The sequence below is a fragment of the Cucurbita pepo genome, chromosome 17 (assembly GCF_057944985.1).
Source record: "Cucurbita pepo subsp. pepo isolate OVF chromosome 17, ASM5794498v1, whole genome shotgun sequence".
NCBI classification, from domain to species: domain Eukaryota; kingdom Viridiplantae; phylum Streptophyta; class Magnoliopsida; order Cucurbitales; family Cucurbitaceae; genus Cucurbita; species Cucurbita pepo.
The window spans coordinates 8,988,080-9,006,652 of NC_141814.1; positions in this window are offsets into that span (position 1 = coordinate 8,988,080).

An 18,573-nucleotide genomic window follows, 5' to 3' on the forward strand; every position below is an offset into this window, starting at 1 on the left:
GATTGCTTAAAATTGAAACCCTAATCTGGAAACCCTAAACGAGGGCGTTTGAAGCATGTGCTAAATAAACTGAGTAACAGTCTACGTTTTCCAAAATTTTAGTGGGGAATGATCAGGCATAATGATTTATAATAGAATTTCGAAGAAACGGAGTGCATAAATAAAACAGCAAAAGAGTGCTTATAATCGAAACCCTTATCTGGGATGTTTGAAGCACGTACAAAAAAAATCCGAGTACCGCTCGACATTTGTCAAAATTTTTGTCAGGATTGATCAGGCTCGATCATTTATAATAGAAAGTCAAAGAAACGGACTGTATAATATATTAAGAGAGTGCTTAAAATTGAAACCATAATTTGAAAACCCTAATCTTGAAGGTTTGAAGTACGTGCTATAAAAACCGAGTAATATGCGACATTTTAAGAAATTTTTGTGGGGAATGATTAGGCTTCATGATTTAGAATAGAATTTCGAATAAACGGAGTGTATAAAACAGTAAACGATTGCTTAAAATTGAAACCCTAATCTGGAAACCCTAATCCAGGGCGTTTGAAGCATGTGCTAAATAAACTGAGTAACAGTCTACGTTTTTCAAAATTTTAGTGGGGAATGATCAGGCATAATGATTTATAATAGAATTTCGAAGAAACGGAGTGCATAAATAAAACAGCAAAAGAGTGCTTATAATCGAAACCCTTATCTGGGATGTTTGAAGCACGTGCAAAAAAAATCCGAGTACCGCTCGACATTTGTCAAAATTTTTGTCAGGATTGATCAGGCTCGATCATTTATAATAGAAAGTCAAAGAAACGGACTGTATAATATAGTAAGAGAGTGCTTAAAATTGAAACCATAATTTGAAAACCCTAATCTTGAAGGTTTGAAGTACGTGCTATAAAAACCGAGTAATATGCGACATTTTAAGAAATTTTTGTGGGGAATGATTAGGCTTCATGATTTAGAATAGAATTTCGAATAAACGGAGTGTATAAAACAGTAAACGATTGCTTAAAATTGAAACCCTAATCTGGAAACCCTAATCCAGGGCGTTTGAAGCATGTGCTAAATAAACTGAGTAACAGTCTACGTTTTTCAAAATTTTAGTGGGGAATGATCAGGCATAATGATTTATAATAGAATTTCGAAGAAACGGAGTGCATAAATAAAACAGCAAAAGAGTGCTTATAATCGAAACCCTTATCTGGGATGTTTGAAGCACGTGCAAAAAAAATCCGAGTACCGCTCGACATTTGTCAAAATTTTTGTCAGGATTGATCAGGCTCGATCATTTATAATAGAAAGTCAAAGAAACGGACTGTATAATATAGTAAGAGAGTGCTTAAAATTGAAACCATAATTTGAAAACCCTAATCTTGAAGGTTTGAAGTACGTGCTATAAAAACCGAGTAATATGCGACATTTTAAGAAATTTTTGTGGGGAATGATTAGGCTTCATGATTTAGAATAGAATTTCGAATAAACGGAGTGTATAAAACAGTAAACGATTGCTTAAAATTGAAACCCTAATCTGGAAACCCTAATCCAGGGCGTTTGAAGCATGTGCTAAATAAACTGAGTAACAGTCTACGTTTTTCAAAATTTTAGTGGGGAATGATCAGGCATAATGATTTATAATAGAATTTCGAAGAAACGGAGTGCATAAATAAAACAGCAAAAGAGTGCTTATAATCGAAACCCTTATCTGGGATGTTTGAAGCACGTGCAAAAAAAATCCGAGTACCGCTCGACATTTGTCAAAATTTTTGTCAGGATTGATCAGGCTCGATCATTTATAATAGAAAGTCAAAGAAACGGACTGTATAATATAGTAAGAGAGTGCTTAAAATTGAAACCATAATTTGAAAACCCTAATCTTGAAGGTTTGAAGTACGTGCTATAAAAACCGAGTAATATGCGACATTTTAAGAAATTTTTGTGGGGAATGATTAGGCTTCATGATTTAGAATAGAATTTCGAATAAACGGAGTGTATAAAACAGTAAACGATTGCTTAAAATTGAAACCCTAATCTGGAAACCCTAATCCAGGGCGTTTGAAGCATGTGCTAAATAAACTGAGTAACAGTCTACGTTTTCCAAAATTTTAGTGGGGAATGATCAGGCATAATGATTTATAATAGAATTTCGAAGAAACGGAGTGCATAAATAAAACAGCAAAAGAGTGCTTATAATCGAAACCCTTATCTGGGATGTTTGAAGCACGTACAAAAAAAATCCGAGTACCGCTCGACATTTGTCAAAATTTTTGTCAGGATTGATCAGGCTCGATCATTTATAATAGAAAGTCAAAGAAACGGACTGTATAATATATTAAGAGAGTGCTTAAAATTGAAACCATAATTTGAAAACCCTAATCTTGAAGGTTTGAAGTACGTGCTATAAAAACCGAGTAATATGCGACATTTTAAGAAATTTTTGTGGGGAATGATTAGGCTTCATGATTTAGAATAGAATTTCGAATAAACGGAGTGTATAAAACAGTAAACGATTGCTTAAAATTGAAACCCTAATCTGGAAACCCTAATCCAGGGCGTTTGAAGCATGTGCTTAATAAACTGAGTAACAGTCTACGTTTTTCAAAATTTTAGTGGGGAATGATCAGGCATAATGATTTATAATAGAATTTCGAAGAAACGGAGTGCATAAATAAAACAGCAAAAGAGTGCTTATAATCGAAACCCTTATCTGGGATGTTTGAAGCACGTGCAAAAAAAATCCGAGTACCGCTCGACATTTGTCAAAATTTTTGTCAGGATTGATCAGGCTCGATCATTTATAATAGAAAGTCAAAGAAACGGACTGTATAATATAGTAAGAGAGTGCTTAAAATTGAAACCATAATTTGAAAACCCTAATCTTGAAGGTTTGAAGTACGTGCTATAAAAACCGAGTAATATGCGACATTTTAAGAAATTTTTGTGGGGAATGATTAGGCTTCATGATTTAGAATAGAATTTCGAATAAACGGAGTGTATAAAACAGTAAACGATTGCTTAAAATTGAAACCCTAATCTGGAAACCCTAATCCAGGGCGTTTGAAGCATGTGCTAAATAAACTGAGTAACAGTCTACGTTTTTCAAAATTTTAGTGGGGAATGATCAGGCATAATGATTTATAATAGAATTTCGAAGAAACGGAGTGCATAAATAAAACAGCAAAAGAGTGCTTATAATCGAAACCCTTATCTGGGATGTTTGAAGCACGTGCAAAAAAAATCCGAGTACCGCTCGACATTTGTCAAAATTTTTGTCAGGATTGATCAGGCTCGATCATTTATAATAGAAAGTCAAAGAAACGGACTGTATAATATAGTAAGAGAGTGCTTAAAATTGAAACCATAATTTGAAAACCCTAATCTTGAAGGTTTGAAGTACGTGCTATAAAAACCGAGTAATATGCGACATTTTAAGAAATTTTTGTGGGGAATGATTAGGCTTCATGATTTAGAATAGAATTTCGAATAAACGGAGTGTATAAAACAGTAAACGATTGCTTAAAATTGAAACCCTAATCTGGAAACCCTAATCCAGAGCGTTTGAAGCATGTGCTAAATAAACTGAGTAACAGTCTACGTTTTTCAAAATTTTAGTGGGGAATGATCAGGCATAATGATTTATAATAGAATTTCGAAGAAACGGAGTGCATAAATAAAACAGCAAAAGAGTGCTTATAATCGAAACCCTTATCTGGGATGTTTGAAGCACGTGCAAAAAAAATCCGAGTACCGCTCGACATTTGTCAAAATTTTTGTCAGGATTGATCAGGCTCGATCATTTATAATAGAAAGTCAAAGAAACGGACTGTATAATATAGTAAGAGAGTGCTTAAAATTGAAACCATAATTTGAAAACCCTAATCTTGAAGGTTTGAAGTACGTGCTATAAAAACCGAGTAATATGCGACATTTTAAGAAATTTTTGTGGGGAATGATTAGGCTTCATGATTTAGAATAGAATTTCGAATAAACGGAGTGTATAAAACAGTAAACGATTGCTTAAAATTGAAACCCTAATCTGGAAACCCTAATCCAGGGCGTTTGAAGCATGTGCTAAATAAACTGAGTAACAGTCTACGTTTTTCAAAATTTTAGTGGGGAATGATCAGGCATAATGATTTATAATAGAATTTCGAAGAAACGGAGTGCATAAATAAAACAGCAAAAGAGTGCTTATAATCGAAACCCTTATCTGGGATGTTTGAAGCACGTGCAAAAAAAATCCGAGTACCGCTCGACATTTGTCAAAATTTTTGTCAGGATTGATCAGGCTCGATCATTTATAATAGAAAGTCAAAGAAACGGACTGTATAATATAGTAAGAGAGTGCTTAAAATTGAAACCATAATTTGAAAACCCTAATCTTGAAGGTTTGAAGTACGTGCTATAAAAACCGAGTAATATGCGACATTTTAAGAAATTTTTGTGGGGAATGATTAGGCTTCATGATTTAGAATAGAATTTCGAATAAACGGAGTGTATAAAACAGTAAACGATTGCTTAAAATTGAAACCCTAATCTGGAAACCCTAATCCAGGGCGTTTGAAGCATGTGCTAAATAAACTGAGTAACAGTCTACGTTTTTCAAAATTTTAGTGGGGAATGATCAGGCATAATGATTTATAATAGAATTTCGAAGAAACGGAGTGCATAAATAAAACAGCAAAAGAGTGCTTATAATCGAAACCCTTATCTGGGATGTTTGAAGCACGTGCAAAAAAAATCCGAGTACCGCTCGACATTTGTCAAAATTTTTGTCAGGATTGATCAGGCTCGATCATTTATAATAGAAAGTCAAAGAAACGGACTGTATAATATAGTAAGAGAGTGCTTAAAATTGAAACCATAATTTGAAAACCCTAATCTTGAAGGTTTGAAGTACGTGCTATAAAAACCGAGTAATATGCGACATTTTAAGAAATTTTTGTGGGGAATGATTAGGCTTCATGATTTAGAATAGAATTTCGAATAAACGGAGTGTATAAAACAGTAAACGATTGCTTAAAATTGAAACCCTAATCTGGAAACCCTAATCCAGGGCGTTTGAAGCATGTGCTAAATAAACTGAGTAACAGTCTACGTTTTTCAAAATTTTAGTGGGGAATGATCAGGCATAATGATTTATAATAGAATTTCGAAGAAACGGAGAGCACAAATAAAACAGCAAAATAGTGCTTATAATCGAAACCCAAATCTGGGATGTTTGAAGCACATGCAAAAAAAATCGAGTACCGCTCGACATTTGTCAAAATTTTTGTCAGGATTGATCAGGCTCGATCATTTATAATAGAAAGTCAAAGAAACGGACTGTATAATATAGTAAGAGAGTGCTTAAAATTGAAACCATAATTTGAAAACCCTAATCTTGAAGGTTTGAAGTACGTGCTATAAAAACCGAGTAATATGCGACATTTTAAGAAATTTTTTTGGGGAATGATTAGGCTTCATGATTTAGAATAGAATTTCGAATAAACGGAGTGTATAAAACAGTAAACGATTGCTTAAAATTGAAACCCTAATCTGGAAACCCTAAACGAGGGCGTTTGAAGCATGTGCTAAATAAACTGAGTAACAGTCTACGTTTTCCAAAATTTAAGTGGGGAATGATCAGGCATAATGATTTATAATAGAATTTCGAAGAAACGGAGTGCACAAATAAAAAAAAATCGAAACCCTTATCTGGGATGTTTGAAGCACGTACAAAAAAAATCCGAGTACCGCTCGACATTTGTCAAAATTTTTGTCAGGATTGATCAGGCTCGATCATTTATAATAGAAAGTCAAAGAAACGGACTGTATAATATATTAAGAGAGTGCTTAAAATTGAAACCATAATTTGAAAACCCTAATCTTGAAGGTTTGAAGTACGTGCTATAAAAACCGAGTAATATGCGACATTTTAAGAAATTTTTGTGGGGAATGATTAGGCTTCATGATTTAGAATAGAATTTCGAATAAACGGAGTGTATAAAACAGTAAACGATTGCTTAAAATTGAAACCCTAATCTGGAAACCCTAATCCAGGGCGTTTGAAGCATGTGCTAAATAAACTGAGTAACAGTCTACGTTTTTCAAAATTTTAGTGGGGAATGATCAGGCATAATGATTTATAATAGAATTTCGAAGAAACGGAGTGCATAAATAAAACAGCAAAAGAGTGCTTATAATCGAAACCCTTATCTGGGATGTTTGAAGCACGTGCAAAAAAAATCCGAGTACCGCTCGACATTTGTCAAAATTTTTGTCAGGATTGATCAGGCTCGATCATTTATAATAGAAAGTCAAAGAAACGGACTGTATAATATATTAAGAGAGTGCTTAAAATTGAAACCATAATTTGAAAACCCTAATCTTGAAGGTTTGAAGTACGTGCTATAAAAACCGAGTAATATGCGACATTTTAAGAAATTTTTGTGGGGAATGATTAGGCTTCATGATTTAGAATAGAATTTCGAATAAACGGAGTGTATAAAACAGTAAACGATTGCTTAAAATTGAAACCCTAATCTGGAAACCCTAATCCAGGGCGTTTGAAGCATGTGCTAAATAAACTGAGTAACAGTCTACGTTTTTCAAAATTTTAGTGGGGAATGATCAGGCATAATGATTTATAATAGAATTTCGAAGAAACGGAGTGCATAAATAAAACAGCAAAAGAGTGCTTATAATCGAAACCCTTATCTGGGATGTTTGAAGCACGTGCAAAAAAAATCCGAGTACCGCTCGACATTTGTCAAAATTTTTGTCAGGATTGATCAGGCTCGATCATTTATAATAGAAAGTCAAAGAAACGGACTGTATAATATAGTAAGAGAGTGCTTAAAATTGAAACCATAATTTGAAAACCCTAATCTTGAAGGTTTGAAGTACGTGCTATAAAAACCGAGTAATATGCGACATTTTAAGAAATTTTTGTGGGGAATGATTAGGCTTCATGATTTAGAATAGAATTTCGAATAAACGGAGTGTATAAAACAGTAAACGATTGCTTAAAATTGAAACCCTAATCTGGAAACCCTAATCCAGGGCGTTTGAAGCATGTGCTAAATAAACTGAGTAACAGTCTACGTTTTTCAAAATTTTAGTGGGGAATGATCAGGCATAATGATTTATAATAGAATTTCGAAGAAACGGAGTGCATAAATAAAACAGCAAAAGAGTGCTTATAATCGAAACCCTTATCTGGGATGTTTGAAGCACGTGCAAAAAAAATCCGAGTACCGCTCGACATTTGTCAAAATTTTTGTCAGGATTGATCAGGCTCGATCATTTATAATAGAAAGTCAAAGAAACGGACTGTATAATATATTAAGAGAGTGCTTAAAATTGAAACCATAATTTGAAAACCCTAATCTTGAAGGTTTGAAGTACGTGCTATAAAAACCGAGTAATATGCGACATTTTAAGAAATTTTTGTGGGGAATGATTAGGCTTCATGATTTAGAATAGAATTTCGAATAAACGGAGTGTATAAAACAGTAAACGATTGCTTAAAATTGAAACCCTAATCTGGAAACCCTAATCCAGGGCGTTTGAAGCATGTGCTAAATAAACTGAGTAACAGTCTACGTTTTTCAAAATTTTAGTGGGGAATGATCAGGCATAATGATTTATAATAGAATTTCGAAGAAACGGAGTGCATAAATAAAACAGCAAAAGAGTGCTTATAATCGAAACCCTTATCTGGGATGTTTGAAGCACGTGCAAAAAAAATCCGAGTACCGCTCGACATTTGTCAAAATTTTTGTCAGGATTGATCAGGCTCGATCATTTATAATAGAAAGTCAAAGAAACGGACTGTATAATATAGTAAGAGAGTGCTTAAAATTGAAACCATAATTTGAAAACCCTAATCTTGAAGGTTTGAAGTACGTGCTATAAAAACCGAGTAATATGCGACATTTTAAGAAATTTTTGTGGGGAATGATTAGGCTTCATGATTTAGAATAGAATTTCGAATAAACGGAGTGTATAAAACAGTAAACGATTGCTTAAAATTGAAACCCTAATCTGGAAACCCTAATCCAGGGCGTTTGAAGCATGTGCTAAATAAACTGAGTAACAGTCTACGTTTTTCAAAATTTTAGTGGGGAATGATCAGGCATAATGATTTATAATAGAATTTCGAAGAAACGGAGTGCATAAATAAAACAGCAAAAGAGTGCTTATAATCGAAACCCTTATCTGGGATGTTTGAAGCACGTGCAAAAAAAATCCGAGTACCGCTCGACATTTGTCAAAATTTTTGTCAGGATTGATCAGGCTCGATCATTTATAATAGAAAGTCAAAGAAACGGACTGTATAATATAGTAAGAGAGTGCTTAAAATTGAAACCATAATTTGAAAACCCTAATCTTGAAGGTTTGAAGTACGTGCTATAAAAACCGAGTAATATGCGACATTTTAAGAAATTTTTGTGGGGAATGATTAGGCTTCATGATTTAGAATAGAATTTCGAATAAACGGAGTGTATAAAACAGTAAACGATTGCTTAAAATTGAAACCCTAATCTGGAAACCCTAATCCAGGGCGTTTGAAGCATGTGCTAAATAAACTGAGTAACAGTCTACGTTTTCCAAAATTTTAGTGGGGAATGATCAGGCATAATGATTTATAATAGAATTTCGAAGAAACGGAGTGCACAAATAAAACAGCAAAAGAGTGCTTATAATCGAAACCCAAATCTGGGATGTTTGAAGCACATGCAAAAAAAATCGAGTACCGCTCGACATTTGTCAAAATTTTTGTCAGGATTGATCAGGCTCGATCATTTATAATAGAAAGTCAAAGAAACGGACTGTATAATATAGTAAGAGAGTGCTTAAAATTGAAACCATAATTTGAAAACCCTAATCTTGAAGGTTTGAAGTACGTGCTATAAAAACCGAGTAATATGCGACATTTTAAGAAATTTTTTTGGGGAATGATTAGGCTTCATGATTTAGAATAGAATTTCGAATAAACGGAGTGTATAAAACAGTAAACGATTGCTTAAAATTGAAACCCTAATCTGGAAACCCTAAACGAGGGCGTTTGAAGCATGTGCTAAATAAACTGAGTAACAGTCTACGTTTTCCAAAATTTTAGTGGGGAATGATCAGGCATAATGATTTATAATAGAATTTCGAAGAAACGGAGTGCATAAATAAAACAGCAAAAGAGTGCTTATAATCGAAACCCTTATCTGGGATGTTTGAAGCACGTACAAAAAAAATCCGAGTACCGCTCGACATTTGTCAAAATTTTTGTCAGGATTGATCAGGCTCGATCATTTATAATAGAAAGTCAAAGAAACGGACTGTATAATATATTAAGAGAGTGCTTAAAATTGAAACCATAATTTGAAAACCCTAATCTTGAAGGTTTGAAGTACGTGCTATAAAAACCGAGTAATATGCGACATTTTAAGAAATTTTTGTGGGGAATGATTAGGCTTCATGATTTAGAATAGAATTTCGAATAAACGGAGTGTATAAAACAGTAAACGATTGCTTAAAATTGAAACCCTAATCTGGAAACCCTAATCCAGGGCGTTTGAAGCATGTGCTAAATAAACTGAGTAACAGTCTACGTTTTTCAAAATTTTAGTGGGGAATGATCAGGCATAATGATTTATAATAGAATTTCGAAGAAACGGAGTGCATAAATAAAACAGCAAAAGAGTGCTTATAATCGAAACCCTTATCTGGGATGTTTGAAGCACGTGCAAAAAAAATCCGAGTACCGCTCGACATTTGTCAAAATTTTTGTCAGGATTGATCAGGCTCGATCATTTATAATAGAAAGTCAAAGAAACGGACTGTATAATATAGTAAGAGAGTGCTTAAAATTGAAACCATAATTTGAAAACCCTAATCTTGAAGGTTTGAAGTACGTGCTATAAAAACCGAGTAATATGCGACATTTTAAGAAATTTTTGTGGGGAATGATTAGGCTTCATGATTTAGAATAGAATTTCGAATAAACGGAGTGTATAAAACAGTAAACGATTGCTTAAAATTGAAACCCTAATCTGGAAACCCTAATCCAGGGCGTTTGAAGCATGTGCTAAATAAACTGAGTAACAGTCTACGTTTTTCAAAATTTTAGTGGGGAATGATCAGGCATAATGATTTATAATAGAATTTCGAAGAAACGGAGTGCATAAATAAAACAGCAAAAGAGTGCTTATAATCGAAACCCTTATCTGGGATGTTTGAAGCACGTGCAAAAAAAATCCGAGTACCGCTCGACATTTGTCAAAATTTTTGTCAGGATTGATCAGGCTCGATCATTTATAATAGAAAGTCAAAGAAACGGACTGTATAATATAGTAAGAGAGTGCTTAAAATTGAAACCATAATTTGAAAACCCTAATCTTGAAGGTTTGAAGTACGTGCTATAAAAACCGAGTAATATGCGACATTTTAAGAAATTTTTGTGGGGAATGATTAGGCTTCATGATTTAGAATAGAATTTCGAATAAACGGAGTGTATAAAACAGTAAACGATTGCTTAAAATTGAAACCCTAATCTGGAAACCCTAATCCAGGGCGTTTGAAGCATGTGCTAAATAAACTGAGTAACAGTCTACGTTTTTCAAAATTTTAGTGGGGAATGATCAGGCATAATGATTTATAATAGAATTTCGAAGAAACGGAGTGCATAAATAAAACAGCAAAAGAGTGCTTATAATCGAAACCCTTATCTGGGATGTTTGAAGCACGTGCAAAAAAAATCCGAGTACCGCTCGACATTTGTCAAAATTTTTGTCAGGATTGATCAGGCTCGATCATTTATAATAGAAAGTCAAAGAAACGGACTGTATAATATAGTAAGAGAGTGCTTAAAATTGAAACCATAATTTGAAAACCCTAATCTTGAAGGTTTGAAGTACGTGCTATAAAAACCGAGTAATATGCGACATTTTAAGAAATTTTTGTGGGGAATGATTAGGCTTCATGATTTAGAATAGAATTTCGAATAAACGGAGTGTATAAAACAGTAAACGATTGCTTAAAATTGAAACCCTAATCTGGAAACCCTAATCCAGGGCGTTTGAAGCATGTGCTAAATAAACTGAGTAACAGTCTACGTTTTTCAAAATTTTAGTGGGGAATGATCAGGCATAATGATTTATAATAGAATTTCGAAGAAACGGAGTGCATAAATAAAACAGCAAAAGAGTGCTTATAATCGAAACCCTTATCTGGGATGTTTGAAGCACGTGCAAAAAAAATCCGAGTACCGCTCGACATTTGTCAAAATTTTTGTCAGGATTGATCAGGCTCGATCATTTATAATAGAAAGTCAAAGAAACGGACTGTATAATATAGTAAGAGAGTGCTTAAAATTGAAACCATAATTTGAAAACCCTAATCTTGAAGGTTTGAAGTACGTGCTATAAAAACCGAGTAATATGCGACATTTTAAGAAATTTTTGTGGGGAATGATTAGGCTTCATGATTTAGAATAGAATTTCGAATAAACGGAGTGTATAAAACAGTAAACGATTGCTTAAAATTGAAACCCTAATCTGGAAACCCTAATCCAGGGCGTTTGAAGCATGTGCTAAATAAACTGAGTAACAGTCTACGTTTTTCAAAATTTTAGTGGGGAATGATCAGGCATAATGATTTATAATAGAATTTCGAAGAAACGGAGTGCATAAATAAAACAGCAAAAGAGTGCTTATAATCGAAACCCTTATCTGGGATGTTTGAAGCACGTGCAAAAAAAATCCGAGTACCGCTCGACATTTGTCAAAATTTTTGTCAGGATTGATCAGGCTCGATCATTTATAATAGAAAGTCAAAGAAACGGACTGTATAATATAGTAAGAGAGTGCTTAAAATTGAAACCATAATTTGAAAACCCTAATCTTGAAGGTTTGAAGTACGTGCTATAAAAACCGAGTAATATGCGACATTTTAAGAAATTTTTGTGGGGAATGATTAGGCTTCATGATTTAGAATAGAATTTCGAATAAACGGAGTGTATAAAACAGTAAACGATTGCTTAAAATTGAAACCCTAATCTGGAAACCCTAATCCAGGGCGTTTGAAGCATGTGCTAAATAAACTGAGTAACAGTCTACGTTTTTCAAAATTTTAGTGGGGAATGATCAGGCATAATGATTTATAATAGAATTTCGAAGAAACGGAGTGCATAAATAAAACAGCAAAAGAGTGCTTATAATCGAAACCCTTATCTGGGATGTTTGAAGCACGTGCAAAAAAAATCCGAGTACCGCTCGACATTTGTCAAAATTTTTGTCAGGATTGATCAGGCTCGATCATTTATAATAGAAAGTCAAAGAAACGGACTGTATAATATAGTAAGAGAGTGCTTAAAATTGAAACCATAATTTGAAAACCCTAATCTTGAAGGTTTGAAGTACGTGCTATAAAAACCGAGTAATATGCGACATTTTAAGAAATTTTTGTGGGGAATGATTAGGCTTCATGATTTAGAATAGAATTTCGAATAAACGGAGTGTATAAAACAGTAAACGATTGCTTAAAATTGAAACCCTAATCTGGAAACCCTAATCCAGGGCGTTTGAAGCATGTGCTAAATAAACTGAGTAACAGTCTACGTTTTTCAAAATTTTAGTGGGGAATGATCAGGCATAATGATTTATAATAGAATTTCGAAGAAACGGAGTGCATAAATAAAACAGCAAAAGAGTGCTTATAATCGAAACCCTTATCTGGGATGTTTGAAGCACGTGCAAAAAAAATCCGAGTACCGCTCGACATTTGTCAAAATTTTTGTCAGGATTGATCAGGCTCGATCATTTATAATAGAAAGTCAAAGAAACGGACTGTATAATATAGTAAGAGAGTGCTTAAAATTGAAACCATAATTTGAAAACCCTAATCTTGAAGGTTTGAAGTACGTGCTATAAAAACCGAGTAATATGCGACATTTTAAGAAATTTTTGTGGGGAATGATTAGGCTTCATGATTTAGAATAGAATTTCGAATAAACGGAGTGTATAAAACAGTAAACGATTGCTTAAAATTGAAACCCTAATCTGGAAACCCTAATCCAGGGCGTTTGAAGCATGTGCTAAATAAACTGAGTAACAGTCTACGTTTTTCAAAATTTTAGTGGGGAATGATCAGGCATAATGATTTATAATAGAATTTCGAAGAAACGGAGTGCATAAATAAAACAGCAAAAGAGTGCTTATAATCGAAACCCTTATCTGGGATGTTTGAAGCACGTGCAAAAAAAATCCGAGTACCGCTCGACATTTGTCAAAATTTTTGTCAGGATTGATCAGGCTCGATCATTTATAATAGAAAGTCAAAGAAACGGACTGTATAATATAGTAAGAGAGTGCTTAAAATTGAAACCATAATTTGAAAACCCTAATCTTGAAGGTTTGAAGTACGTGCTATAAAAACCGAGTAATATGCGACATTTTAAGAAATTTTTGTGGGGAATGATTAGGCTTCATGATTTAGAATAGAATTTCGAATAAACGGAGTGTATAAAACAGTAAACGATTGCTTAAAATTGAAACCCTAATCTGGAAACCCTAATCCAGGGCGTTTGAAGCATGTGCTAAATAAACTGAGTAACAGTCTACGTTTTTCAAAATTTTAGTGGGGAATGATCAGGCATAATGATTTATAATAGAATTTCGAAGAAACGGAGTGCATAAATAAAACAGCAAAAGAGTGCTTATAATCGAAACCCTTATCTGGGATGTTTGAAGCACGTGCAAAAAAAATCCGAGTACCGCTCGACATTTGTCAAAATTTTTGTCAGGATTGATCAGGCTCGATCATTTATAATAGAAAGTCAAAGAAACGGACTGTATAATATAGTAAGAGAGTGCTTAAAATTGAAACCATAATTTGAAAACCCTAATCTTGAAGGTTTGAAGTACGTGCTATAAAAACCGAGTAATATGCGACATTTTAAGAAATTTTTGTGGGGAATGATTAGGCTTCATGATTTAGAATAGAATTTCGAATAAACGGAGTGTATAAAACAGTAAACGATTGCTTAAAATTGAAACCCTAATCTGGAAACCCTAATCCAGGGCGTTTGAAGCATGTGCTAAATAAACTGAGTAACAGTCTACGTTTTTCAAAATTTTAGTGGGGAATGATCAGGCATAATGATTTATAATAGAATTTCGAAGAAACGGAGTGCATAAATAAAACAGCAAAAGAGTGCTTATAATCGAAACCCTTATCTGGGATGTTTGAAGCACGTGCAAAAAAAATCCGAGTACCGCTCGACATTTGTCAAAATTTTTGTCAGGATTGATCAGGCTCGATCATTTATAATAGAAAGTCAAAGAAACGGACTGTATAATATAGTAAGAGAGTGCTTAAAATTGAAACCATAATTTGAAAACCCTAATCTTGAGGGTTTGAAGTACGTGCTATAAAAACCGAGTAATATGCGACATTTTAAGAAATTTTTGTGGGGAATGATTAGGCTTCATGATTTAGAATAGAATTTCGAATAAACGGAGTGTATAAAACAGTAAACGATTGCTTAAAATTGAAACCCTAATCTGGAAACCCTAATCCAGGGCGTTTGAAGCATGTGCTAAATAAACTGAGTAACAGTCTACGTTTTCCAAAATTTTAGTGGGGAATGATCAGGCATAATGATTTATAATAGAATTTCGAAGAAACGGAGAGCACAAATAAAACAGCAAAATAGTGCTTATAATCGAAACCCAAATCTGGGATGTTTGAAGCACATGCAAAAAAAATCGAGTACCGCTCGACATTTGTCAAAATTTTTGTCAGGATTGATCAGGCTCGATCATTTATAATAGAAAGTCAAAGAAACGGACTGTATAATATAGTAAGAGAGTGCTTAAAATTGAAACCATAATTTGAAAACCCTAATCTTGAAGGTTTGAAGTACGTGCTATAAAAACCGAGTAATATGCGACATTTTAAGAAATTTTTTTGGGGAATGATTAGGCTTCATGATTTAGAATAGAATTTCGAATAAACGGAGTGTATAAAACAGTAAACGATTGCTTAAAATTGAAACCCTAATCTGGAAACCCTAAACGAGGGCGTTTGAAGCATGTGCTAAATAAACTGAGTAACAGTCTACGTTTTCCAAAATTTTAGTGGGGAATGATCAGGCATAATGATTTATAATAGAATTTCGAAGAAACGGAGTGCATAAATAAAACAGCAAAAGAGTGCTTATAATCGAAACCCTTATCTGGGATGTTTGAAGCACGTGCAAAAAAAATCCGAGTACCGCTCGACATTTGTCAAAATTTTTGTCAGGATTGATCAGGCTCGATCATTTATAATAGAAAGTCAAAGAAACGGACTGTATAATATAGTAAGAGAGTGCTTAAAATTGAAACCATAATTTGAAAACCCTAATCTTGAAGGTTTGAAGTACGTGCTATAAAAACCGAGTAATATGCGACATTTTAAGAAATTTTTTTGGGGAATGATTAGGCTTCATGATTTAGAATAGAATTTCGAATAAACGGAGTGTATAAAACAGTAAACGATTGCTTAAAATTGAAACCCTAATCTGGAAACCCTAAACGAGGGCGTTTGAAGCATGTGCTAAATAAACTGAGTAACAGTCTACGTTTTTCAAAATTTTAGTGGGGAATGATCAGGCATAATGATTTATAATAGAATTTCGAAGAAACGGAGTGCATAAATAAAACAGCAAAAGAGTGCTTATAATCGAAACCCTTATCTGGGATGTTTGAAGCACGTGCAAAAAAAATCCGAGTACCGCTCGACATTTGTCAAAATTTTTGTCAGGATTGATCAGGCTCGATCATTTATAATAGAAAGTCAAAGAAACGGACTGTATAATATAGTAAGAGAGTGCTTAAAATTGAAACCATAATTTGAAAACCCTAATCTTGAAGGTTTGAAGTACGTGCTATAAAAACCGAGTAATATGCGACATTTTAAGAAATTTTTGTGGGGAATGATTAGGCTTCATGATTTAGAATAGAATTTCGAATAAACGGAGTGTATAAAACAGTAAACGATTGCTTAAAATTGAAACCCTAATCTGGAAACCCTAATCCAGGGCGTTTGAAGCATGTGCTAAATAAACTGAGTAACAGTCTACGTTTTTCAAAATTTTAGTGGGGAATGATCAGGCATAATGATTTATAATAGAATTTCGAAGAAACGGAGTGCATAAATAAAACAGCAAAAGAGTGCTTATAATCGAAACCCTTATCTGGGATGTTTGAAGCACGTGCAAAAAAAATCCGAGTACCGCTCGACATTTGTCAAAATTTTTGTCAGGATTGATCAGGCTCGATCATTTATAATAGAAAGTCAAAGAAACGGACTGTATAATATAGTAAGAGAGTGCTTAAAATTGAAACCATAATTTGAAAACCCTAATCTTGAAGGTTTGAAGTACGTGCTATAAAAACCGAGTAATATGCGACATTTTAAGAAATTTTTGTGGGGAATGATTAGGCTTCATGATTTAGAATAGAATTTCGAATAAACGGAGTGTATAAAACAGTAAACGATTGCTTAAAATTGAAACCCTAATCTGGAAACCCTAATCCAGGGCGTTTGAAGCATGTGCTAAATAAACTGAGTAACAGTCTACGTTTTTCAAAATTTTAGTGGGGAATGATCAGGCATAATGATTTATAATAGAATTTCGAAGAAACGGAGTGCATAAATAAAACAGCAAAAGAGTGCTTATAATCGAAACCCTTATCTGGGATGTTTGAAGCACGTGCAAAAAAAATCCGAGTACCGCTCGACATTTGTCAAAATTTTTGTCAGGATTGATCAGGCTCGATCATTTATAATAGAAAGTCAAAGAAACGGACTGTATAATATAGTAAGAGAGTGCTTAAAATTGAAACCATAATTTGAAAACCCTAATCTTGAAGGTTTGAAGTACGTGCTATAAAAACCGAGTAATATGCGACATTTTAAGAAATTTTTGTGGGGAATGATTAGGCTTCATGATTTAGAATAGAATTTCGAATAAACGGAGTGTATAAAACAGTAAACGATTGCTTAAAATTGAAACCCTAATCTGGAAACCCTAATCCAGGGCGTTTGAAGCATGTGCTAAATAAACTGAGTAACAGTCTACGTTTTTCAAAATTTTAGTGGGGAATGATCAGGCATAATGATTTATAATAGAATTTCGAAGAAACGGAGTGCATAAATAAAACAGCAAAAGAGTGCTTATAATCGAAACCCTTATCTGGGATGTTTGAAGCACGTGCAAAAAAAATCCGAGTACCGCTCGACATTTGTCAAAATTTTTGTCAGGATTGATCAGGCTCGATCATTTATAATAGAAAGTCAAAGAAACGGACTGTATAATATAGTAAGAGAGTGCTTAAAATTGAAACCATAATTTGAAAACCCTAATCTTGAAGGTTTGAAGTACGTGCTATAAAAACCGAGTAATATGCGACATTTTAAGAAATTTTTGTGGGGAATGATTAGGCTTCATGATTTAGAATAGAATTTCGAATAAACGGAGTGTATAAAACAGTAAACGATTGCTTAAAATTGAAACCCTAATCTGGAAACCCTAATCCAGGGCGTTTGAAGCATGTGCTAAATAAACTGAGTAACAGTCTACGTTTTCCAAAATTTTAGTGGGGAATGATCAGGCATAATGATTTATAATAGAATTTCGAAGAAACGGAGAGCATAAATAAAACAGCAAAAGAGTGCTTATAATCGAAACCCTTATCTGGGATGTTTGAAGCACGTGCAAAAAAAATCCGAGTACCGCTCGACATTTGTCAAAATTTTTGTCAGGATTGATCAGGCTCGATCATTTATAATAGAAAGTCAAAGAAACGGACTGTATAATATAGTAAGAGAGTGCTTAAAATTGAAACCATAATTTGAAAACCCTAATCTTGAGGGTTTGAAGTACGTGCTATAAAAACCGAGTAATATGCGACATTTTAAGAAATTTTTGTGGGGAATGATTAGGCTTCATGATTTAGAATAGAATTTCGAATAAACGGAGTGTATAAAACAGTAAACGATTGCTTAAAATTGAAACCCTAATCTGGAAACCCTAATCCAGGGCGTTTGAAGCATGTGCTAAATAAACTGAGTAACAGTCTACGTTTTCCAAAATTTTAGTGGGGAATGATCAGGCATAATGATTTATAATAGAATTTCGAAGAAACGGAGAGCACAAATAAAACAGCAAAATAGTGCTTATAATCGAAACCCAAATCTGGGATGTTTGAAGCACATGCAAAAAAAATCGAGTACCGCTCGACATTTGTCAAAATTTTTGTCAGGATTGATCAGGCTCGATCATTTATAATAGAAAGTCAAAGAAACGGACTGTATAATATAGTAAGAGAGTGCTTAAAATTGAAACCATAATTTGAAAACCCTAATCTTGAAGGTTTGAAGTACGTGCTATAAAAACCGAGTAATATGCGACATTTTAAGAAATTTTTTTGGGGAATGATTAGGCTTCATGATTTAGAATAGAATTTCGAATAAACGGAGTGTATAAAACAGTAAACGATTGCTTAAAATTGAAACCCTAATCTGGAAACCCTAAACGAGGGCGTTTGAAGC